Genomic DNA, 26,271 nt, shown 5'->3' with positions numbered 1-26,271 from the left:
ATGCAGTTACATGGTGGAAAAGCAGGGCTTCAAGCAGCTGGTTAAAAAATCTCAACACAACAATGTGCAGCTCCTAAAAACTTAGAAGGCTAGATTATTTTAGTTAGTGTTAAGCTAAAGTTTTAAGCAGTTATTTTGTACTTTTACGTCAAAGTTCTGGGGAAAAAACTGTGTAGGCAACGTTTGTGCTTATATTTGGCTTATGCTGAATAATGCAGAGTCACTGCACTATAATGCTGCTGGCACCTTGTTTCAATTGATTCAAACTTTAAATTGTCACCAATGACAGTAACTCATAATTTCTACTTCTACATGTCTGCAAGAGTCAATAAAATACTGTTCTGCCTAAATGCTGAACCCCTTCTGTTACTCCTTTCTTTGCCTCTTTTGCTTTTTTAATTTCATGATTTGTTGGAAAACTGTTGTGAAACCTCTTCCAGTTGCATTTGTAAATATTCCATTTGATCCAAAACTTTGGATTCTTCTCCCAATTCCATGCTGTAAAGCATGGAATTGTTACAGCCCATAATTAAGGTGTGATTATGGCGACACCTGACCAAGTAGTCATTCCTGTTATACCTCTTTGAAGTCCACCACCTGGGGCACATGTGTAGTTGGTGAATTGTAGTGTCACTTGTCCACAAGTGATTGTGCACTTTCACAAAAAAACAGGCAAGCACACTGTCTGATGACAAAAGTTACTTCATGCAGACCCAATCGGGCCCTAGCAGACTCACAGACTTTTTACAGTGGAAAGTATAATCAAGGCATTACCGTTCACCGTGACAGGACCCGCCAGTGGCCGCAATAATTAAGATGAATGCAAAGCAGAAAATGAGCTGGAGGTGGATGACTGGTTCGACACAGCGCAGAAAGAGACCACTCTTCCTGTGTCAGACTGGTAGTCTGCATATCCTTTAAACCATGATCTGAATCACATGTGCAGCATTACAACATGTTTGTTGTAGTGGAAGAGGATGGATGGATGGATGAATGGATGGATGTGGTAAATCAATGGATTAGATCCAAAATTTCAGCCATTCTTTCTGTTTTGCGCCAATGGAATGAAGCCAATTCAATGTTTTCTAATTACAAAATTTACATGGATTTATTTATCAGACTTTGGAAATTTATTTTTTGACATAATCATGTTCTAATTCTAAAGTAAAAGTAAATGAATTACATTAGCGCCACAGCCCTTATATCCAAGTGTTACTCTGGTTTATATTCAATTCATTTAAAATACAAGGCTATAAAATGTCCCTCAAAAACATTGCTAAGCAATTCAAAAAAAATCCATAAAATGCTATTGTCACTTTACACTGGCTCTATAAAACACTGCAACCAAATATTAATGTCAATTAACCAACCAGTGCAGTCCCATTTCCCCCTTGAATTTCACAGACTGATTTAATACAGCAGTGGGCTTCAAGTAGCCGTAATTGGATTTATGAAAGGACAGAAAATCTGAATATTAGGACTCCAGTGGGCTTCATTAATAATTTCTTTTCAATTCAATTTTCTTTTCAAATCTGGAGGAAAATAATCTAACACTAATCAAAGGATATTCTTGATATTCCATGGTTTCTTCCCAGCTTTCTTCCTCTTTGCGTCACCTGTGGAGTTTCAAGGGAAGAACTAACTTTGGTGCTTAACGAGCAAGAAGTGTAATAAGTTATTGTTCTCAGTTCTCAGATTTTCACTCAGTAAAGACTGAAACACACCGCTTTAGATCTCAGAGCCTCTCAGCGTCATAGAGAGTTGTCAAAGTTTTGGACAGCTCCCACTTTCTCATTATATGCAGGAAACTATTATACATAGAACATATCACGAGATGCTCGCAACCTGCTACTGTTCACTGTTCTGTGAAACCAGCCAGTAGTAGGGAATTTAATCTATAAGGAACATTTCAATTTTCCCACCATTAGTTTCTGGAGCTTTTAATTAAGCTAACGCTATAAATCTCCATTTTTTTCCTCATTTCTCTGCTGTCCCTCTTCACACACTGTGAGCTCAGTCAGCGCACTGCATAAAAACCAGCATGCAGGAGATATGCAAACAAAATCTTTCACTGCATTAGTTTCAGCACACACATATGATGTAGTTTTTATATTATAAGTAGCGTGGCTTCACAGCAGTAAATAGTCTACACCATTCCGAGCTGCAAATGTCTGCTCGAAAGGGGTTCTTGCTATTTTTTACTCTCTAATAAGACAGATTAATAATGATGAAAAACTGCGTCAGTGGAGGAGGAAATTAATTCATTATGAATGTTCTTATTCATGTGTCTGGTCATTTAAAGGAGCCACTGAAGTGGCACAGGTCAGGGATTATTCATACATAACTATTAAATAAATCTAAATTCTGATACAGCAACACCTTTCTTGGTTATACTCACTAAACAAATTGCACAAAATTGCAGCTGCTTAGTTCAGACGTGACTCTGGGTCATCGGATCAGAACACACTGAACAACTGGCACGCTAACTCACATTAACTCACATAACTCACATTAAAGACAAAGAAAAGGGAAACTCATAGGCTACACTTGCCTACATTAGCACCACTATAATGAGTAGATATGCCTGCTTAGCTGAGCTGAACTGTGTGAATAGCTCACTGCAACACAACACCTAGACAACACAGCTAAATTGGCTTCTGGTTTAGCTGTTGGCTGGCTCTTTAGGAGGACAAGGACAGCCACAGACTTTTCCATAAAAGTAATTCTCTTTGGGATGAATTGTAGTCACAATCTCTTAACTATTCATCTAATTGGCAGTGATCATTTTAACTAGTATTTTGGTTCATGAACGAATACTTATCATGCTACTCATCATATTAAAGTATGGAAAATATCCAAAACATATTACTATCACCATTATTTTTCATTATTAAATATCAATATAGATAAAAACTAATAAAAAATAATCTTCATAAATGTCTTCAAACTGGTAACGTGTATCTGAACACTTAGTTTTTTAGAGTTATCGATTTTGCATTTTGTATTATGATAGTCATTTTTGCTCATGTTTTTTTATTATTATTATTATTATTATTATTATTATTATTTTTACAGCCTTGTTCCTCTTTTTAATAATACCTAGACAACACCTCATGAATAAAGCGTATTTTTCCGCTAACCAAGCATTCCCATTTTGATGTTTTTCCAATTATCTCACAAGCTGTAATTCTCTGGAGCTGCAGTTCAGACTGGAAGTTATTAAAAAAAAAAACAAAGGAGGGGGGGGGATTCATAGGTTTATTTTCTCATTCTTGGCCAGCAACAGGGTTTAATATTATATCGCTCTCAATCTTGGGAACAAATCTTCCCTTAAAAATCAATACTCTCTTTTTTTTCACACTTTTTAATTCTCTTGCCTTCTCTTCCTGTGCGAGTCCCACCCCTGCAGTCACCGTCTTTCCAACCCAGAAAACAGGGCAGTGGAGTAATCTCCATGCATGCCAGTGGAAACACTCTCTCGGCAGTGCAATCAGTGGTCCACTGACCCTCCATCTGAGTTGACCCTTCCTTTCTCCTCTCTGAGTAATGGGCTCCAGCCTGAACTTTCTAGTGACCTGTGGGGCCCCTTCAGCCCTTCCTTTCCTCTCCACCCCTTCACACTGCTCTCTCTTACTTTCTGTCTGTAGCCAATTAAAAAGCTGCGATGGAGGTGACGGATCCCTGCTGGTTCGAGTGATTGGAAAAACCCCAGCCTGCTCCTGGCCCACGGTGTGAGTCGCAGGTTCGTCCGTCTCCTTTGATCTCCGACGACTTCCCCGTGTCCAATAAATCATTTTCTCAGCGAGCTCAGCCTCTTTGACCAAGGCAATCGAAAATTTCCACTTTATCTGCCGCTGATATCAAAGCCAGGTTTACCATTAAACATTAAATGATGATTTTGAGATGACCCCGGGATAGGCTGAACCACTTGGTGAGCCAAGTCAGATGTGAGTTATTGTATATGTGCGTGCGCAAAAGCAAGCAAGACACAACGCGGTGCAATCACACAGAGGGAAACAGATTTACACCTCAGGCCACCTGTGCCACTAAGATTAGCTGTCATTTTACAGCATTTTCAAGGATTTCCAGATTTCTTCTTTCTTTTTTTTTTAACAGTCCCAATAGTCGAGGAACACAGCTGTAAATGTCCGGTAAGGTACAGCATCAACAGACGGAGCAGCTGGCCCAGGCAGAGCTCTCTCTTCCTCCCATGTCCTCCCAGCGGTCTCAGCCTCTTTTCTTTCCTCTGATGGGGTGAGGAGGAGCACGATCAAACTGCTTCATTTCTTGAGTATAAAAATGATTTCAAACTAAACCCAATGTAAAGAGAGGAGTTAAATCATTTGTTGTATTCTCAACCTCTCAGTTTTAACTACACACATGCTTAACCATCAATATACACAAAAAGGTAACCAAACACAAAAGAGTTGCAATATTTCTCTTTCTTCCTTTAAAGGCTCATATTTTGGAGCACAGAGTGCCTCCAGAGCTGCAAATAAAGATTGCTGGCGCTATCAACTGAAACTCACAAAATGAAGTGAAAGCCTTCTTGTTTATCCATCCACCCAGTCTGAGCAGAAACACCCAGGCTTCCCACTCTATGGCCAGCTAAGAAATGTAATCTCTCAGGTGTGTCCTGGGTCTACCCCGGGGCCTCATCCCTGTAGGATATGCCCGAGGCATCTCACCTAGGAGGTGTCCCAGAGCCATCCTAACCAGATGCCTAAACCACCTCAACCGGCTCCTTTCCATGTGGTGGACTAGCAGCTCTACACTGAGCTCCTCCTCAATGACTGAACTCCTCAGCTTATCTTTAAAACAGAGCCCTGCTACCCAGAGGAAGGTCATTTCTGCCACACAATCCCCAATCTCATTCTTTTGGACACTACCCAGAGCTCACGGCCATAGGTGGGAGAAGGTAAATCAATAACTTGCATTCACGCTCAGATTTCTCTCTTTACTACAACGAAACGGTACAGAGTCCACATTACTGCTGACACTGCATCAGTCTCTCTCTGTCAATCTCCTGCTCCACTCTCCCCTCACTTGTGAGCAAACAAACTGCCCCAGTGTAAGCTGGAGGTCTCTGCCTGTTGAAGCCAAATCATGTCACGTGCAGAAAGCAAAGAGATGATTCTGAGGCAAAGCAGAAACCCTCCATCACTGAGCTAGAAATTCAGTTCATAGAAGTTATAAGCAGTATTGGTGACAAAGGGCAGCTCTGGCAGAGTCCAACTCCCACGAGGAATGGGTCTGACATACTGCCAGCAACGTGAATCAAGTTCTCACTATGTCTGCACAAGGATCTACTGCCAAACAACAATGGGCCAGAAAACCCACACTCCCAAAGCAGCTCCCCAAAGGACAGCCTGAAGGATGTGGTCGAATGCCTTCTCTGAGTCCACAAAACACATGTAGACTGGCTGGGAAAACTCCCATGCAAAGTCAGATATCCATGAGAGGATAAAGAGTTGGTCCTATATTCCAAGACCTGGACAAAAACTTCACTGTTCCTCCCACAAATCAGTTTGACTAACAAACAGACTCTGTTCTCCAGGACCCTGGCAGAGACATTACAGAGTAGGGTGAGAAGTGTGATCCCCTTAAGTTGGAGTACACCTTCCAGTCCCAATTTCTGAAAGGCGGAGCCACCAACCCAGTCTGGCAGTCCAGAGGTGCTGTCCCCACCTTCCACATAATTCTGCAGAAGCATGTCAGCCAAGCCAGCCCCACAATATTCAGCACCTTGAGAAACTCGTCCACTGCCCCATCTATTCAGATCACTGTGAACTTGCATCACCGCCACACACAGCACAACTCTCTGACTTTTTTCACTTCTACACACACACACACAGACACACACACACACAGAGAGACATCAATATATGCACATATTTTAAAGTACTGTAGATTATCTGGTTACATATGATTGCACATCTATAATCACACACGAGCACTTATAAGCTAAATTTGCCGCAGCTGCTGTATATGTGGCCTACAAGTGCATGTGTATGAAAACTCACATATTTACACAATTAAACACAAACCCACCAAACATATAAGCTACATCCCCTCCATAACCAGTGACTTCTTCTCCCTCCATGCTTGGATTGCTCCCTGTCAATAGCTGCAAATCCCCTCACAGCTTATAATCAGATGGGGGACTATTGGAGCTTAACTAATGAATGCACAGGGATAATATAATCTCAATAATCTCGATGAAGCCTCTAATTGAACCATATGCTAAATGTGATGTATGACTTCATTAAGAACTGATGTCTTCTTTTATGCGATGCCGTTAGTGACCTTGACCGGCTTAGTGCGTCACTGTCGAGGCGAGGGTCCAATCCTGTTAAAGCTATTCAGTGGAGCTGGCACACCGCAGTTGACTGAAGGATCAGCCCAGACGCCAAGCTGAAAATAATGCCTCAAACTTGGAATGAGTTCTGATACTGGCAGGAAGGAAAGTTAGGAAACAAAGATTTGCTAGGGTAATGGGACCATCATGATGTCTTAAATAGCACAATGAACACAATGTGATTAACTTGCATTGTTCTCCAATATTTAAATTAGATTAAATCTGTGTTCATGCTGAGTAAAATCTGATATGTTTAGCAACTGTTACCTATATATTCACTTGAAAAAACATGCCTTTATTCACAGGTATATTTTCACTTGCATAAATATTGGGATCTATGTGAGGGTTCTGTGACTTTGGGAGGTTCTGTGCTGAAGGATGTTGCACCACACACTTTCTTCGCCAAGAACACAAAAAGAAATGATATTTTATTTCAGTACATGTATTGCTCATGAAGAAAAACAACTTTTTGAAAGTTTTGGGCAAAATATTTAAAGAACGTTTATTAAAGGTTGTTTTTCTTACTGATTAATCTGTAATCTCCATATGTTTTCTTAAAACCTGAGTAAACAGTTTGGTTTAAAACATAAGAACAAATTAAAATCTATTTACATCGACATATGACCTGGCAGGTAACAAAATTTACATTTGATCATTTTAACAGTGATAGAGACAGATGTAGGAGAAACTCAACCCACCGGCCCAGAACCTGAAATATTACTGTGAGCCTCACTGACAAAGAACAAAAAATTTTTTTGGTGGATGCTCATATTAAACATGCTTCAGTAATGAGGTTAGTGTATGTATCCCTAAGTAATCGCTATAAATGTCTTAATGCACGCTCAATCATCCAGGTAAGAAAATCCCAGAAAGTGGAATCTGTTCGAATGGATGAAGCTTTTTCAGTGTGTGTGTGGGGGGGGGGGGGGGGGGGATTCAACTCTCTGGGATGATTCCTATAAATAAAGAATTCACACTGGCCTAAATACTTGGTTTCAAAGTATGAGATCCCGAATGTGGTCATCTCAGGTGTCCAGCTCTCACCGGAAACACAGAAAGAAGAAAGTCAGCTTAAAAGGAGGGGAAATGGAGCTAAAACGGCTCGTTTCAGATGGAGCCCCAGTATAAGAAGAATTAAGGATTGAACCATGAACAATGCAAAGCTGCTCTAGCAGATTCCAAGAATTAAAATGTCGACTTAGGAATTAGTCCAGTTTAAGAGGAATTTTAACTGTGACTAAATTATGTCCCCAAAATACCTTCAGTCATATTTCATGTTAGCCCTGAGTTTATTAGCAGGTGTTCCTCTCAAGCTGCACACAGCCTCAAAAAACTGCCGGGATGTAGCCTGGCAGAACCTAGGGATAAATAAGTAAAAGCATAGCTGCACACCCTGCTGCATTTTAATGTCACTGCTTTAAGTAAACTGACTGTGAGTGAAGAGTTCAGTGAGTCTTTATGAACTCTGACTTAAAAAAAAAAACAAAATTAAATGTGGGACTCACAACAAAATCAGGGGAGTACTGTGGCACATCTTTTTAGTTAACCCATATTTTTTCATGGGAAACTAGTTTGTTGATTAACTGCTTCCTATAAGACTTTTTTGAAGAAAATGCTGATATAAAACTAATGTAAAGTGAATGTTAATGACTCATATGCATAGACTGGTGCATATATACAGTACTTTCATCTCAGAGAAGAAACATACTTACATATTCACCATCCTGTCTTTGGCTGCTCTCTGCTCTCCTGTTCAGAAGCTGCTCTGAGCTGCTGAGTGTCGTCCTGTAGTGCTAATCTTCATTCGTGCTTTATTATTTATAAATATTGACTGAAATCTAAAGCCCTCTTACTTATTTCATCCTTTAAAGATAGCATCGCACACACACACACACACATTTCTCACAAATTTCATGATATTCATATTGTGTGAAGGGAAAATCTGTCTGTTTGTCTTTGGGGTTGTCAAAGTCAGATTCACGTGAGTGCTCTTCCCAAAACTTCACACATGAGTACATCCTAAGTCTCATGTCTGGTTAGTCAGCTGAAACAAGGGAGATGGAGGGTGGGGATGGAGAGGTTTACTATTTTGGAGTGTCTTCTCATGAATTAAATATGTAATCAGGTGTGCAAATACAGCCAGACAATTTCTAAGTTTTAACATCACCATGCCTGTAAATAAAGAGAAATGCCTCTTCAACAAATAAATTAGCATCATTAGAGTCACAGCAATTTGGAACTCACTCACCCTTTCCTAAATTCCTACATACATCTAATGCAAAAATATACTTTTAAAAATGAATATTCAAACAAATATTGAATAAAAAGGTATAAATCCTTACACTTGAAAAAAAAAAAATGTACTGTGAATTGTGGCTGCACAGAACTCACCAGCAACAACTGCCACAGCAGGTGACATGAGCTGTTTCTTTTGGCTACTAGTGACATTGCAAAATGACACACAAGACACACAACCATGACACAATACTATTAATGTGTCAACCATCATTTGAAGTTTTTCAACGGGTCACATAACCCATCTACCCGGGGGAGAAAAAAGAAAACATAAATGTGTAGCTTAATCTGCATTAATTGAAAGGTGCGTTTGGTAGAGAAAGTGCTGTAGGTAAGTACTGTGTAAATGGGTGAATGTGGCTTTAAGTGCTTTAAGTGGTCAAACTGACAGGATAAAGACTATATAAAAGCAGTCCATTTACTCGAGAACATAAGATTTCAAATTCTTGTACGCTAATAAACCACAATATCATGTTTCATTTTTCAAAAAGTTATGATGAAATAAACCGTCAATTGCCCATTTGCTGGGTTACAGCTAATGGAGTAGCAGCCAGAGGCTGAGCCAAGGAACGGCCAGAGGCAGAAATGGCTACCATGTGCTAAAGTCTGGCTACCCCTCTGGCCATTGTACACAACCAATGGTAAACTCCATTAGGGGGACTATGCACAAACTCAAAGAACCGAGGTTACATACAATAACTACTATTTTCTAGCAGGAGGTTTCATTTCTATGGCTATCTTACATGGACACATTTATAACAGCACAGCACAGTTATCTATTCATATACCCTTATCAATAATCTAAAAAGAAACACATAAGATTTATTTAATCAATTCACAGTTATATTCAAAAACAACTTTTAAGCTTATTATATGACATGGAAGTAATGATTATTTGATCCCATGCTGAATTTGTAAGTTACAAATAAGTTGTAAGTTCTCACTTATGAAGAAATTAGCAATTTCTAATTTATACGGTAGTTTCATTTTAATGGAGAGAGACAGAATATCAACCAAAAATCCAGAAGAAAACACAACATTAAAAGTTAGAAATTGATTTGCATGTAATTGAGTGAAATAAATATTTGATCCCTTATAACTATGTGGCACACAGATTACAATCAATCAATCAGTTACAGATACTCCTGATCTCATCTTGTTATGTGTATAAAGCACACCTGTCCACAGAATCAATTTCTTCCATTCCAACCTCTCCACCACCAGGGGTGAGACCAAAGAGCTGTCAAAGGACATCAGGGACAAGATCGTAGACCTGCACAAGGCTGGATTGAGCTACAAGACTATCAGTAAGAAGCTTAATGAGAATTTGATAACTGCTGGTGTGTATTTAGAAATGCAAGAAATATAAAATGACCATCAGTCACCCTGGAGCTCTGTGAAGATGATCATGAGAAACGTGGTGGATCAGCCCACAGCTACATGGGAGGAGCTTGTTAATGATCTGAAGGCAGTTGGGACCACAGTCACCAAGAACACCATTGATAACACACTATGCTGTAATGGACTGAAATCTTGTAGGGCCCACACAGTCCCCCTGTTCAAGAAGGCACATGTACAGGACTGCCTTAAGTTTGATAGTGAACATCTAAATGATTCAGAGAAGGCTTGGGAGAAAGTGCCATGGTCAGATGGAACCAAAATCAAGCTCTCTGGCATCAACTCGACCCACTGGGTTTGGAGGAAGAGAAATGCTGAGTATAACCCAAAGAACACCACAGTCAAGCACAGAGGTGGAAACATTATGGTTTGGGGGTGTTTTTCTGCTAAGGGTACAGGATGGGAGTGGGTGGGGCCATGTACCATAAAATCTTGGACAAGAACTTCCTTCCCTCAGCCAGAACACTGAAGATGGGTCGTGGATGGGACTTCCAGCATGACAATAAGCCAAAACATACTGCCAAGGTAACACACCAGTGGCTAAAGAAGAAGCGCTATCAGGTCATGGAGTGGCCCAGCCTGTCTCCAGACCTCAATAGAAAATCCATGGAGGGACCTGAAGCTTCGAGTTTCCAAGTGGCAGCAAAGAAGCCTAAAGGCATTAGAGAGTGTCTGTAAAGAGGAGGGGGCCAAAATCCCTCCTGAGATGTGTGCAAACCTGGTGACCAACTACAAGAAACATCTTACTGCTGTGCTTACCAACAGCAGTTGGTAGTAAGTCATGTTTTGCTTGGAGAACAAATACATATTTCACTCAATAACATGCAAATCAATTTATAAGTTTATGTAATTCAAGATTCTTTGTTGTCATCTCTGCAGTTGCAAAGTACAACAGAAACTAAACGGTGTTTAACCTGTAATGAAGCAGTGCAAATGTAGCTAAAAACAATGTAACTAAAATAGAAATACACTAAGATATAAAAACAGTGCTCTCACAGCCTTTGGGAAGAAGCTGTTGAAAAGTCTGCTGGATCTACAGCTGATGCTCCTGAACCTTCTCCCAGATGGCAGCAGGGAGAACAGGCTGTGAGATGGGTGGTAAGGGTCTTTAAGGATATCTGACACCCTACGGATGCAGCTCTCACTGTAGATGTCCAGCAGCGAGGAGAGGGGTAATGAGTTTGTCTCTGGATCTCCATTAAAATGAAACTAACGTTAAAAATTAGAGGCTGCTCATTTCTTTGTAAGTAAACTTACAAATTCAGCAGGGGATCAAATGATTATTTCTGCCACTGTATGAGTCCTAATGGTGTACTACACAAGCAAATGATAAGAATGAGTGACCAAATTGAATCTGGAAAGAGATTTACCACACAGGCAATAACTGTACTTGTGATAATAATAATATTAAATAATGAGTTATCAGTTTCTCCAACACTCCAATGTAAATAATGATGCACTGCTGGCCCCATCACTGATAGCAACTATTCAGATCTTCGGTGTCTGTGTGCAGCCTCATTTATGGTCAGCTGACAGAAGTGTGTTCATTATTCAATCTTACTTTATTTCCATTTTGGTCTACACCATATCCAGAGGGAAAAGCAGACACTTTAGCCACTAAATATTCCAGTGTGTTCATATACTCGCAGCCACATTTGTGTGTCTACTGCTTGGTGATTGTTAGGTTGCGAAAAGGGGGTCTACCAGCTGCTTGATAAAAGAGGCAAAAAAAGATGCCAAACTTGGAGTGTTTGGTTATGATTTCCTCGTGCTGGCTGATATCTAAAGCCACAGGGAGCAGAGGATCTTGTTTCCTATACTGCAATCAGTATTTTTCTCCACAGGTTCCACATCCCTGCTCAACAGCTCCTCACATATGTAATCATGGTGGCACACGCTTCCAGTGGGGTTCTGCAGGGACATGTCTAAATGGACAAGAAAGCTATTATCACCTCTACCCAGATGTTGTTGGCAGAGTCTCGGGCAGATGCAGCTGTGATAGGTTTTTAATAAGCACACGAGATGATTCTGCTTCATTCCACTCTGAAGCAAGGGAATACAGCTGATGTTTGGCTGTAAAATGTATTCTCAGGGCAAAGGAGTAACTTGCTGATGTAAGAGACAAGGTGAAGCTGTGCTGTTTGATTTTTTTTTCCTTTGCATGGTTGGAAAATTCATTGCTCTCCATGCATGATGTAAAACACCATGAATATAAAGTAGTGTGACCATACTCTGACTTCCTCCAGCTCTTTTTCCTCCTCATGCTATCAAAACTCCATCCTGTAGAGCCCTGAGTGATTGCTTACACAAGCACACGAATGCCGATAAAGTGGGTCAGGAAAGTACAACTCGTACATTTCAGCATATAACCTGTTTGGCTTACGGCAGGTAGCGCGCGCGTGCACGTGAGTGCGTGCGTGTGTGCAAGTGAGAGAGAGCCGGACGCGATAGTGGGAGCTAAAACTCCTTTAACAGCAACAGTAAAAATCAATGGAGAGAGTTTGGTTGTCAGAGCCAATGAATCAGGAGGATATAGCTCAATACGTGGATCAATGCCCCAACCTATAATCATTGTATTTCTCGCTACTAGATGTCTTTCCTGATCATCATTGGGAAGCATAGACGAGCCAAAAGTGATGAGGAGAAAGTGAGAGATCCTCATGCAGTCCTCACATGTTGTACTGCAGGATGGCTTATAAATATTGTACTACTTTAGTGCTGGGAGAGTTTTTGTCTTCTAGCATTTGACAGGGACCTGGGTGACAAGTTTTACACTCTGCATCATTTATACATGAATTTACAGCAACAATGCACTACATTTTTATGCAAATGGACTACTTTCTATCACTAACAGAGAGAGGGAAATAGAAATGCAATCCATTTCGGTTTTGCTTTAGTAAACGTCGACGCATGTGAATGTATGCGAGTTCTGCAAAAACCCTCTGACTCAGAAAGTGATGCATTTTCTGCTTTGCAGCAAACAGCAATTTACTTGGAGACCAAAAGGAGAAGTGAGTCGAGATGGGTTTCACAAAGACAAAAGCAAAATTATATTTGTGAAGTATATGCTGATGAGCCAAACAAGTTGACTTCTCACAGAGGACACAAATAATGTCATAAAAAATGCCACATATCAACGTCTGGGACGACAGTTTTCACATTTAATGCACTGAGTCTGGGAGGAATGAGGAGCTATAAATAATCAGGCAGCTTACTTGAAAGATCTGTTCTTAAAGTGTTGCTACAAGATACAATAGGACACTTCTCAGTCATCTGGTAAAGTCCATGCCCTGATGTGACCTTCCCACTGTGACGGGGTGGTTCTGGACTGCTCTTGATAATAACTGGAGGACAAAGGAGGGTTGTCAGATGATGCAGCTCACCTGGGTATTCCACAATAAGAAAAGGAGACCTAAATGACGTGCATCAACCCTTGTTGGTGTTTGCATTTTGGTTAGTTTATATTTAAGAAATTCTCTTTTAGTTAACTAAACCTCTTGTGGGGACTCACTCCTCATTATACACCTTCACATGAGCCTGGAAAGCCTAGGTGAGCTGCATCAGCTGATGCCAAGGACCAGGCTGATAAAGCATCTCTGTTGCGCTTTTAGTTCATCAGTCAGCACGCCTGCATGGTGACACAACATCTAACACAGCATCTTATTTGCGACACTTAAATTTGGATTGCAGCATCCAACGATTGATCAAACTGAAAATGACTTCAACATGTGCCAGTGAACAAACAAGGGTAAATATGAAGGGAGTGACTGAAAGTGTGAGCTTGTGCTTTTCACCCAGTCTGTGACAGCAGGCTGCATACCCCCGTGTCCAAATGCGGTCATTCGGAACAGCTAAACACTTTCAGCCTCACATATGGTCGGGTAGCCTTGCAAACTGGTCTTCAAGCATACTAAAATACTAAGTAACTAGATCACAAATTGCCCACCAGGTATTATAGTCTGGGTTTGTAAGACGCATTGTGCATGACAGATACATAACTTACACTTCATGGACACCTGGCTGGATTAAATGGCTGCCTGATATCAAAAGAGCCAAGGCCGAGTGCAACCACAAACTACTGAGATGCAAGACACAAAAGCTACAGAAAGCATACAATTCAGCTCACCTGTGAATAAACGCTCTTATTTGCTCTACCTTTATGACTCTGAAGCAACAGCTTCAGATGCAAAAATGCCGTCATCTTGACAAGAGGACGGGCATCGAAGAAGGAAGGCAGATCTCATTATTCTTCACCAAACTAGAGCTCAGTCAAAGGCAAATATTATATTCATATGCTATTAGATGATATGTGATGAGCACTGTTTTAAGTATACCAAGGCCATACGGATTAGGTATGAACCCTAAAATTATACCACACATACATATCATGGGTGGTAAGACTTTGGGAGGTAAAATTTCTGGTAAAATGATGTAAAACATCTGCCTACATAAACTATACAATATCCAGCTATGGTTAAGTGTACATAAACAAATGTATTAAACTAATCTGGATCTTATCCAAATGTGGGGCACATGAAAGTTAAAAGGGGCCAAAGAACAGATTAGAACATGCATGGGCGTGCATTTATTTTCAACCATAAAAATATCTCTTGAGTAAGGGCTGGCATACGTTGGGACGATCGACAAACCCAAGTGTCCTCTACGCTTTTAAACTTTCTGTTTGGTTTCTCAGTTTAGTCATTTAGTTCAGTGACAGCGCTATGATGAGAAAGTAGCCATTTTCACACACATTTTGTTCTTAACCTTCCTGAAACGCATGTCTGAAAAACAATTTCCTCGAGCCTTTTGGGAACGACGGTCCAATCCCTCAACTGATTTTGCAAAGAAAAACTCATTAATGAGACAGACATTTTTCTACACAACTCAACAGCTTAGTCTATAAGAATATTTGGAAGCAGCTTATAAAAAAAAAAAATCCTCTGTGGATTAAACAAAGAGGAAAGCTCAGTTTCTTTTTTCTTTTTTTTTCTGCGCAGCGGTAAAAAGGGTATTAGACACACCCCACCCACATGCACAACACACACACACACACATGCCCTCTGACTCCTATCCACCCCCCTATGTAGACTGAAATGTCAGCAACGCTTTGGATTCTCAATAGTCCACGCTGGAGCCTGGCTCAGGATTAATGTACATATGGGAAACAATGGAGCGTCCACAAAGCTCACTCAGGCAAATTCTCCACATCCCCTCCTACTACAGCTGCAGTGGGATGCATATGGCTTTTTCTTATGAAGATGCCGGCACTTTGATGTAGAAAGAGAGGCAAAGGGGCAGAGGGAGCGACAAAGAGGGAGTTTAACTTGCCTTTCATGTCTCCCCTTCCCTGCACTCCGACACTCCTCTGTCTTGCCTTAAACAAGCCACTAAAGCCAGGCACATCTACATGGTTTGCCACTAGACGTGTGTCGGTGCTGCAGATTGGAAGAGCGGCGGCGCTGCTGCTGGTGTTGAGGGATTTTGTTTCATCTCTTTTTTTTTTTTTTTTTTCCCCTGGAGGTTCAGTTTCTGACGACGGCCACAAAAACAAGAGGGATGAAGAAAAATCGGAGTCTTGGATAAAAGGTTCAGGGAGCTCAGTGTTCAGGCTGCTGGCAGCTCTCATTAATAGGTCACTACTATTAAAAAGCATGGAGTTTTAATCCAGCTACTTATTGCTGAATTGGAGTGATTTCTTTATTTCTCTCAAACATTGCAGCATTAATTATTAACTGATACAAGTGGAATTACATACATTTGAGTGTGCTCCTAACAGAAGAAAAAACATAGTATTAGGGTCAGTTCATATCTAGCCTGCATAAAAATACACTATATGCCCTTTAACAGCAATCGCAAACCAGGCAATGTTACCCCCAGTTCTGCGTCTACCCACTGCAGCTACACTCACATACACAAGTTTCAGACTTTGGTGCTCTGCCCTCAGCTCTCATTCACTCTGAATGAAGTAACGTCATGCTGTGGAGCCGCTGCTTCGCTTTACCTGCGCTAATTTCACCGAAGAGTTCTGCAAAGTTCACATTTTCATTTTCAAGCACAAGTGCAGTTTCAGGCCGGTCATATCGAGAGCATCGTACTGGCTTGTGCTGCCCGGAGCTCAGCATCAAAATGAAGGAGAAGCTGAACTTTGCAAAGGGATCTTTGTAGAAAGCCTGAGATCAGAGGCTGGCATAGCTGCTGTATAGCTGCATCTCCACTGGTATGGAAGTGTTCACATGCCGTCCTAACAGCAATCTAACTTCCAGTTATGTAAGAGAAGGAGCGCATCAACAAATCCTCGCACAGGCTGAGTCTGAAATAGTATACAACATAGTGTCGATGACATTTTGTGGTGCTGCATAGTGAGAGTTGTTATAAAACACTGTGGGCTGAGTCAAACTATCACACAGAGCAACATAAAAAATATAAAAAATGATCATAAACTGGGGTTTCTCTAGAATCGTGCTTTGTGTGCAAACGGGATGCGTTTCAAAAGAGTATCACAGACGCTGTTTCAGTGGGTAGGGAAATTTTTAATGCATTTTTTTTACCTTCCTACACACATGCAGAAACCACTAATATGTATAATGCACATAGAGTCATGCGACAAAGCCTGCACTGCCACATACTAGCAGCAGTAAAAACCATAAAATATAATTTAGGTCAAAATGCCTTGTACCATATTTAAACAGCACAGCTTAAATGAAAAGTAAAGGGCGTACATCTCAGAGAACAGAAAGCACAACCCAGTGTTCCTTTAAACTTTAAAGTTTAGTATGACGTCTTTGTAATATGATGTGCTTAATCAAGCTGATATAATGACTCTATTACAGTTAACTTGGCTTCCTTTCATGGGCAGACAGGTTAATTATTTTATGGAATTATTAGACAGTTAATTTGTTTTATGAAATCATTAGATTTTTCTTCATTTTGGCGACTGTAATTTAAAGCCTCAGTTTTACTGACTGAGTCAGTGCGGCTGTCAGAACCTGCAGCGGGTCGACTCGCAATGCATCCAAGAGAAGATGCAGCCCACTGCTTCATCTCCCAGAAAAGTGGCTTCACATCAATTTTCTCATTGGCACTGGTAACAAAGCAGATCACTGCACAGATATAAAATGATTTTGTACCTCCGTCAATCAATAATCAATTACTTGAGGCCCATGCTGCACACTCCTGCACAGCTTGAGATCATTGCTTTTCACAGTACAGACACACACAGTACAGACAAACATTGCGTGGCTCAATCAATAATTGCAGATTGAGTTCCTATATGGTTCACAAAAGGTTTGCTGTGAAGTATATGTTATACATACACTATACACCTCTGTGAACGAGCTCTATGAACATTATAACCTTCATGAAGGTAGTGTTTTTTTTTGCTGCAAGGTTATTATGTAGTTTAAGTTAGGTACAACTGGAAGTGATCCTGCAGTCTCTGTAGTGGAAAACTTTAAGATTTAATTAAAAGATTAAATCACAGGTTAAATTAAAAAAAAAGAAAAATTGAAGCTGTGATATCTGTTGAGATGAGTCGTAGCTTTATGCAGCTTTTACTCTTTACCACCTGCTTCAGGAGAAAACACTGATTTCTAAAGAGGAGAATTCATTAAAGAACGAAGCATAATATTACTAAATTTGCTCATAAATTCATAGTTCTCAGATTGGTAATTTGTCCCATGAAATTAAGAATAAAAACTTTCATTTCATTTCCTAGAACTTCGACTATTACGGTATATTTTGCATACTGGCAAATCTATTAGTGCACAGACAAAGAATACTAACAAATGATCATATCTGAGGAAGTGGAAACAGTCTGAATGTCTTCAGTAATTAATGGTTAATTATTAGAGTAGTCCCAGGTCAAATAATATTATATTGAATATGTAAATTACTCAATAAACTGTCAAATAATACTATTATGTCAGCTTTATATTTTATGCAAGTAATCCCATACTTGTTTACATTGTTTTACTCACAGTGTTTTTGTCATTTATGTCAACACTTTTTATATCATAATGCACACTGTTAATAATATGACATCATCATAAATTCCTTGACTGCAAAGAAAGAAGACTGAAGGCTGCAGCAGGTTAGCTTAGCTTAGCTTAGCATAGCTTAGCACAAAGACTGGAAACAATGGGAAGCAGCTAGCCAAAGGAATCAAATAAATAAGTATGCATAAAACTAAATAAAATACTGAGTCGGTGCTAAGCAGCTTGTGGTAAAACACGAGTACATGAGTGTATTTTAGAAAATATTGATTGATTTAACTAATTATCTGGAAAGTTCATTAGTTTTCAGTCAATTAGCCACCCGATAGACTGACTAATTGTTTCAGCCACATTTACAGATATAGTGAACCCAAATGATCCTGTGTACCAGGCACACTGGTTCATTAGTTGAGGAAAAATGTGATATTTCCCCAGCCATGGCTGAGGAAAATGTACTGGGATGGTACAGGCACCTATACGACCCATAGAAAAAAGCACCTTCATATATTTCTGAATAACTTCATTTTCACGTGCCCATAGTCTGACTCGCACCTTTAAGAACGCACATATCACTCAAGCTGAAAAGAAAAGCTCAGAACGGAGACAGATGGCAAATCAGAAAAAGGGCTGTTATGTATCAATCATTGAAAAGGCTGAATTTTCCATAACTCCATGTCCTTGCAGTTTGAAGGGCACAGCCATATCATACGCACTCGAAAAGCACGTAGGCTGAGTATAGACATTTGCATTTATACACAATCAAGGCAAGATTAGATTCAGCTCAGACTTTTACGTCACTTATGAAGCAGAGGAAAGGTCACAGATGAAGTATCCCATTGGTCTCTCTGAGATACTCAGAAGGGGTGGATAAACCATAAGTTTGCCATTCTTGTCCCCAGCGAGAGCTTCGTTTTTGCACTTAGATTTAATATGGTTTCAGTTGCTGCTTGATAAGCTTTAGGAAGAGATCGTGGTTTGGGTTCTTATCGCAATATTAAATCTCCACTTTGAAAAATGACACAAAAATGAATCCAACACTTTAATTGGGGATCCTGGTGAAGGGTGACGAGTGGGAGTGCAAAAGCAGGTGTCACTGACTGTGGAACTTTGCAACTGTGCATCATCAAAAAGAAACATGCATGATACCAAATCTTGAAGAAGTCTTATCAAGCAGGTCTGAAATGTGCTGTGTGCGCCCCATTTAGATTGTCAGTACATTATCATAAGTATATAAGCTTTTGCACAGAGTAATGCACTCCTGCAGGGCTGCGCTCGTTCTAAAGGTACAAAGTGGGGATCAGCAGGGCCTTTAAAAGGATTCTCCAAGGTTCTAATCGAGGTTTGTTTTTGCTCTTATTTGACAGAGCTGCTGGAATGTTACCACAATGAGAGAATGCATTAAGGTAACTGATGAATCACAGGTTTCATCCCACCTACAGAGGTTATATGATTCTCAACCAAAGAAACAAACAGCAGCAACACTGCATTAGAACAGAACTGAAAACAAGCTCCCTTCTAGACATCTAATGCAACAAAATGTGCAAGCTAATGTGTGGCTTTAGGCGGTTTAATAAACATGCCGGATTTATGGCGAGCGCTTGGACATACATTTCTCCTGAGACGGCAGAAAGGCTAAAAGGGAGAATTATGAAATGCTTTAGTGTGAAAACTTTTTAAAATATTTTATTAATAAAACATTACTCTGAACTTCTCATTATGTAACTTTCTCTGCTGTTTATATACAGAAAACTTTTGGCTATAGAGTAAAGAGTGATCAGAGATTTTGTCCCATTAAAAACATCAAAACTAACAATGTGTTTTGGATCGCTATACTTTTCAGCTTCGGCAAACTGTGGCATTTATACAGCAACACACAGATCAAATATTAAAAGAGTAATTTCCTTACTCAACATGACGAAATGTGGGTGCAATTGTTGGGGACTATTTTCAGAAGTGGATTAATATAAATACGGTGTTCTGGTTATTACTTCTAGCAGCTGGAGTGCACTCCGGTGTCGGCCTAATACTCTTGTTTTTCTTGGGTTAATGTTGGATTGAAAAAAAAGAAGAAAAAAAGACTTTATGAATTAATAGTTGCATTATGGGAAATGAAGGATTTCGACAGGCAACATGTCCACCTCTGCTACCTCGGCTTCAGCGGTTCCTTTTCCGTCCCTCGCTGGAAAATCTGTCAACTTCAAGGTGATTGTTTTAGTATCATGTTATTGATTTCAATCATGCGGCCCAGCCCTGCTCACATTCGTATCCAGTGTACCGCACTGTGCCGGAATAATTGAATCAGCTGGGAGCCTCCGGTTTAGCCAAAAGCAATATATATATATATATATATATATATATATATATATATATATATATATATATATATATATATATATATATATAAAACGATCAGAAGTGACTGCACTTTTATGTATTTCTTCACAGTTTGTACCGTCATTAAACTCGTCACCTTCTCTTATGGGCACTTCAGTAGTCGGAGCGTTCAGGATCCCTCATCACTTTATGAATGCGTGTGCACGCTCACACATTTATTAAAAACACGTCATGAACAGCGCCGCGTGCTCCGCGCTCACCCTTTCCGTTACATGCTCTTACAAGCATGTCCGTATATCACAGACATGTCAGCGCGTCTCACTCCTGTTTAACGCATGCAATCAAAATGAGAAGAGTGGTCCTCTCTCCAGGTGAATCAGTTTGAGCGTGTGTGTGTGTGTGCGTGCTGTTTGATGCTGCATTATTTACAGATGGAAAACCTGATTGGTGAGCAAGTGTCCCGCTGGCAGAGTTGGGGTCCGCAGCTGTGTGTGTGTGTGTGTGTGTGTGTGTGTGTGTGTGTGTGTGTGTGTGTGTGTGTGTGTGTGTGTGTGTGTGTGTGTGTGTGTGTGTGTGTGTGTGTTGGGGCAGCCGCTCGTCTTCTCCGGGGATTTCTTACTTCCACGTACAGTAGTCGGGGAAGTAGCTGACAGGTAAATGTGCTTACACGGTTGAGAGAATTTGTGAGAAATTGCGCGGTGCGTAGCAGGCATTCAGGGTGACTGATGGAGCAACAATCTCTCACACACACACACACACACACACACACACCGAGGCAGAGAGAGACACACAGGGGAGGACAGACACATGCAGGAAGGTTAGAACGGCGAAATTTCTCTGTCCTCACACTCACACACACGACTAAAGTTTGACAAATATACTACAATTTATCAGTCACACACAGCCGGAGACGCGTTTCCAAAGCATGTTGAGAATGCAGACTGTACGGGTTGAAAACGCACACAATTGCGCACACTGATATTGAGAACATGTACACCGTATTATGTAAATGACCAATATTTGAAAGACACACGTGTGATCGCTAATATTTATATGCGCATATTTTTTTTTCTGTTCGTAAAGTTGTTTAAACGATAAAACAAGCGTCCTGTCACATTGATCTAAACCCTCATCTGTTCATTTTCCTCACATTTCTGATCGATCATGCGTCACGACCCTCCTGAACCCGCGCTGTCTTGTGCTTATCAACCCGGGAGTGAGCTGTGCGTAAAAACGCACCTGGCACGAAAACGCACAACAGCGGTCCTCTTATAATCCCGCATTTTATCCCCACCGGTGTGTACACACACTCGAACTCACCCAGGGTGTGAACGCAGGTCCTCCCCGCGCGTCTCTTGATGTTTGTTCGTGTATCTCGTAAAAAGCGATTGGAGAATCCGGGCAGCAAAGGCGTTAAAGAACTAGTGGACGGCAGCCAAAAGCCACCGACTTCCCCCCCTTCTTCACCTCTTCCGCCTCCCTTCTCTTTCTGCGTTCCTCACTCTTCCCCTCTTTCCCGGGGCAGGTTGAACAGCAGCTGTAATAATCCAGACATTGTTCTCTTCATCACCTCGTTGAAAACAGCGAATGAACTGGAAAAACTCCGTTTCCCAACTTGGGAGTTCTGAGAAATTCTCCTTGATTAGAGGTGCTGTCCAGTGTAATCCGAGTTCAGGAATGGTCTGAAAGAACAGTCCGCAGATTTACAAAGCTCAAGCTGGAGTCAGAAATCTGACTGTAGGCGGTGCAAAGGGGAGGGAAAGTTTCCTTTCAGATAAACTAAAAAAACAAACAAAAAATGATACCTGGCGAGAAAATGAGAAATAATTCCTGTAGGATTTGTTCTTCTCTCACTTCCCTCTGACAAACAAAAGTCCCTTCAGAGGGACCGTAGCGCACCTGCGGCCGGAGTGGAGACGCGCAGGTATCCACAAACTGAGCGCCCACCTCCCCTGTCTGTGTGTATTTTATTCCGCGTTAATATTCCCGGTCTGTCGAGTCTCTCTGCGCAACAGTCATCACTCAATGTCAAGCCTGGCGTTGCTTCTCCAAGAAGCTAAGGAAAACGTCTCTATTCAACAGCTCTCTCCTCTCTGTCTCCCTCTCCCTTTCCCCCAACAAGCCCCGTCCTTCCACTTGCTTTTAAACCACGCCCCTCTCAACAGCGATTGGCTGAAAAAAAAGGAGCGACGGGAGAGAGGGATGGAGAGGGATGGAGGGAAAGGCTGCGATGATGTGCACTAAGGGAGGGAGGAGAGAAAGGGACGGAGGAGAGAAAGGGACGGAGGAGAGAAGCCAGGATGGAGAGAGGAAGCGTCAAATGAACCCAGATGAAGAGGAAAGGATTGGAGAGGGAAATGAGAGAAGTGGGACGTAAGAAAGGTGAAAGGGGAAGGAGAGGAAATGAGGATAATGGAGCCAGAGTTTGTGTGTCTGTGTGTGGATGGATGGGTTTATAAGGGGGGCAGTTCATGCACTGAGCTCTGTGTTTGAGCCCAAAGGGACAGGCTGGCTAATGAAAGTGAAAATGCGTCCCTCCTTTTTTCTTCCTTTATTTAATTCATTTTACCCACTAATTCACTGGCAGCGCTTTAGCCAAATTGTTCCCCTGCAAATGTGCTTTGACTCCCGGCAGAACTGAATACATACTGACAGTGTCCACCGAGGCTAAGCATAGTCATACACTTCCGCCTGTCTGACTTCTTTTTAAAAAATCTGGTGGCTGACAGCTTTGCAGCTTCCTTGATGAGTACATGGCGACACAGCAGGGCGAGTTCTTGTAGAAGGGTACCAGTTTTGGTACCATATGCAAGAACAAGACTTTGGTCCCCCCTCAGCACTGGACATGCGGATGGCTACTGTGTAACAAACTGTGACTCTGACTTCAGAAACAAGCCTGTCTGAAGTGTAGAAATTAAGCATGGAATTGGAATTGAAATTTGGGTGTTTTTGTGCAACTACCGTCTAATGTGGCATTTGTTACCCATTTAAAGTGGAAATACTCCAATATGTCATTTTGGACAGTAGTGAGCAGTATGATTGTTTAATTGGAGACTATCAATAGTATCAGTGGATTTGCTCCAAAAATCAGTGACATTTTCTTGATTATCCATTTAATAAGTTGTTTCAGTGAGGTTCATATTCTAATGTTTGCAGGGAACACTGATAACACCATTACCCGTATGTGATTCCTGCTCAACGGTGTGAGCAAATGAAATGCAGGATTGGAAAAGCTTAAAAAAAAAAGTCAGATTAGAAGAAAATCGGTCCATACCAGCTAGTCTGCTACTGCCTCTGAGCCACTGAGGGAACATTTTCAGGGTTTCCTAGAGCCAGGATATGTGGACAGCAAAGAAATAAGATATATTTGATTGAGGGTTTCCTATTCTGTGTCCTCGTCATTGTTTATCAATGCAGATCTTTTTTTTTTGTTGTTGTTGCTAAAAAAAAAAAAAAAAAATCACGCTTTCACACTTTCAGTAAGAAGTGTTTCCTGCAGAGAGCAGAAGCTTGCTCAAACATAACTGGTCATTACAATTCGGACTATTAAATGCTAAGTTAAATACAAATGAAAACCAGAACGTTGATTCTGCATATTCATATGCAGGGTCTGTTTATAGAGATTACAAGCAATTCAGCCCCCTGTTGAGTGTCTTCTTACAGTCTGTCTGTAGTGGTTTTACAGTAACTGTTTATGCGCACGCTGGATGTCAGCGGCAGACTTTTAAAAGTAAATCAGCAGCAACGATGAAATCTTTTTGGCACCATTCCAGTTGGTGGCACCTTACAGTAGGTGGCGGCCTAACAGGCTAATGACATAAACCAGTCTTTAGTTAAATGGAGGCTGGAGGGGGAACTGCATGTTAAATATGCACGCCAGAGGCAACGGTAAGTAAGTGCCTGAGCTGCCTGAAATGGAAGCAAGTGGGGTGGGCTGGATATTGTTGTGGCGTAACTGCACATGGTAGCAGAGTGAGACAGACAAAGTTGCTTGACAGCTCCTGGGAGAGGCTTTGATTGATGGCAACGCTCCAGGGAGTGTTTCAAAATGAACTTAGTTAACTTGGAGCCACATGAAGCATTCATCACTTGCTGCCATACAGGAGTGAGATCCTCACTGCAAGCTAGGCAGCATTTTATTTAGCAAGGCACCTGGGGAACATCTTCACTGGAGGAGCAGGTACCTATTTGCTGCTATTTTAAGGCTCACATCAACAAATCTCCAAGATTTGCTCAAATCAAAGTTTCAACATGACTGCAGCTACTTCAAGTTGCTCATCAGATTTCAAGAGTCTGGGTGTGTTGCATGTGGTACGGATTTCCATATGAGACGAATTTGTAGTTCTGAAATCTAAAAATGGTTTTGAGGTTAAAGAATAAATTGTTAGTGTCAGTTAGAATGCCCTTTCTTTGTGCCTTGATTGAAAAGACCTGAGAGAAGAAGTCTCTAAAGCCAAAAATGACATATTCTGATAGCACAGGGTTCAGATTAGGGGTTAGTGTTAGAGGTAAGTAGGCCTCAGAGGTCAGGTTAGGTCATAATGGTCATTCTACTCTTTCTTTTGCTCTTTACAGTGACATCCTGAGTTTCTCCTTCTCTCCTGTCACTCTTTCATTCTTTTTGAAAACATAAAAACTTCCAGGCTTCCACTGTAAAATTCTGACATAACAGGCGTGCAGTATTTTCATAGCGGTCATTACGGTGCCGAGACAGTAACGAGCTGTGGAGTTGCGTAAACCCAACAGAAGTAACGAAGCTGATATTGTTCTAACGCACTACTTTACTTTCTGTTCTTTCAGCTCACAGGTCGATTAAGATTTCATGCCTTTCTGCTAAAGTCTGCTTTAACTCTGCGCCCCATTAAAAGAGCTCCTGTAGCGTCTGCGGGCTAGCTTCAGCACAAAGTGAGTTCATTTTAAGCCCTGCACAGAACGAGCGAGTGAGGTTTGTCGTTCTCCATTGTTTTAATGGCATTCATGGGGATGAAAAACAGTCCAAGCTCTTCAGCAAACCAACATCAGGGCACTGGAACTGGGACAACCAACCAAAAGGCCTTTCCCATTTCTATGACAACATGTCAAAATAACTAGGGTCTACTGCTGAAAACCGGAGCGTTCCCAACTCTCGGTTTTCCAGATTACAAGTTGAATCTACTCAGAGGAGCTCTCTTCAGCATAGCGCTTTTGAACAAGTTCCATTAATGCAAACACCAGCTTACAAAAGCTGCACAGTACAGTAAACAGTAAATATTGTATTTTTCTGCCCATCAGTAACAGAATTTTACATGTACAGCCCTCCCTCAGTTAATGCCCACATAGGGTCTTTGTCACTGTCAGCTATATGAGAATATTTTATTGGCAGCGTGAGCTTTGTTAGTTCAAAAGGATTACATTTCATGTCACTAAGTGTGCTTTGTTTATGTCTCCTCATCAAGGCTTTTTAGTGTGGGATCGCTCACTCCTGCTCTTGTCATACCTCCATTCCTCCCCCTCTCTCGAAACAAAGTGAGGGATTAAAACGGAGTCGTCTGGAACAGAAGATTGTGATGGGAGAGAAGCAAGAAGATGACAGCAGCTCACTGAAAACCATAGGATGGATTTCTTTTGTCTCGAGGCTTTAAAAGTACAACACCCTCGCAGCAGCTCAGCTTGATCTCTATTTTTTCCCCCGTGTTCCTGCTGTGGGCAGTAATGTTAAAGTGGACAAAAGGGACATTTTTTCATGCATTAAATAATGATCACATCTGAAGGATGTTCGTGTTATTAATTCATTAATGAATGCACAGTCAAGAGACTCTGAAGTGTTCTTCCTTTATCAAAGCCAAGCTGAATTAGAACACAAATATGAGACACAAAGAAAAAAAAAAAATGCATTTTTCAACAGCTATGCAGAAA

The 26,271-nt window shown here is 41.0% G+C and overlaps 1 protein-coding gene across 1 annotated transcript in view; it reads right to left on the bottom strand.

Annotated features, from left to right (window-relative positions):
- Positions 1 to 22,462, bottom strand: part of brinp2 (bone morphogenetic protein/retinoic acid inducible neural-specific 2) — a 236,099-nt gene extending 213,637 nt beyond the window's left edge. Inside the window, exon 1 of the mRNA XM_030752750.1 lies at positions 21,697 to 22,462. The gene's annotated coding sequence lies outside the window, so the exon portion shown is untranslated. The remainder of the gene's footprint in view (positions 1 to 21,696) is intronic.
- Between the last annotated feature and the right edge of the window lie 3,809 nt (positions 22,463 to 26,271).

Source organism: Archocentrus centrarchus, chromosome 17 (assembly GCF_007364275.1).
Source record: "Archocentrus centrarchus isolate MPI-CPG fArcCen1 chromosome 17, fArcCen1, whole genome shotgun sequence".
Classification (NCBI taxonomy): domain Eukaryota; kingdom Metazoa; phylum Chordata; class Actinopteri; order Cichliformes; family Cichlidae; genus Archocentrus; species Archocentrus centrarchus.
The sequence above is the reverse complement of the archived record's forward strand: the minus strand, read 5'-3'. Positions and strand labels throughout refer to the sequence as shown.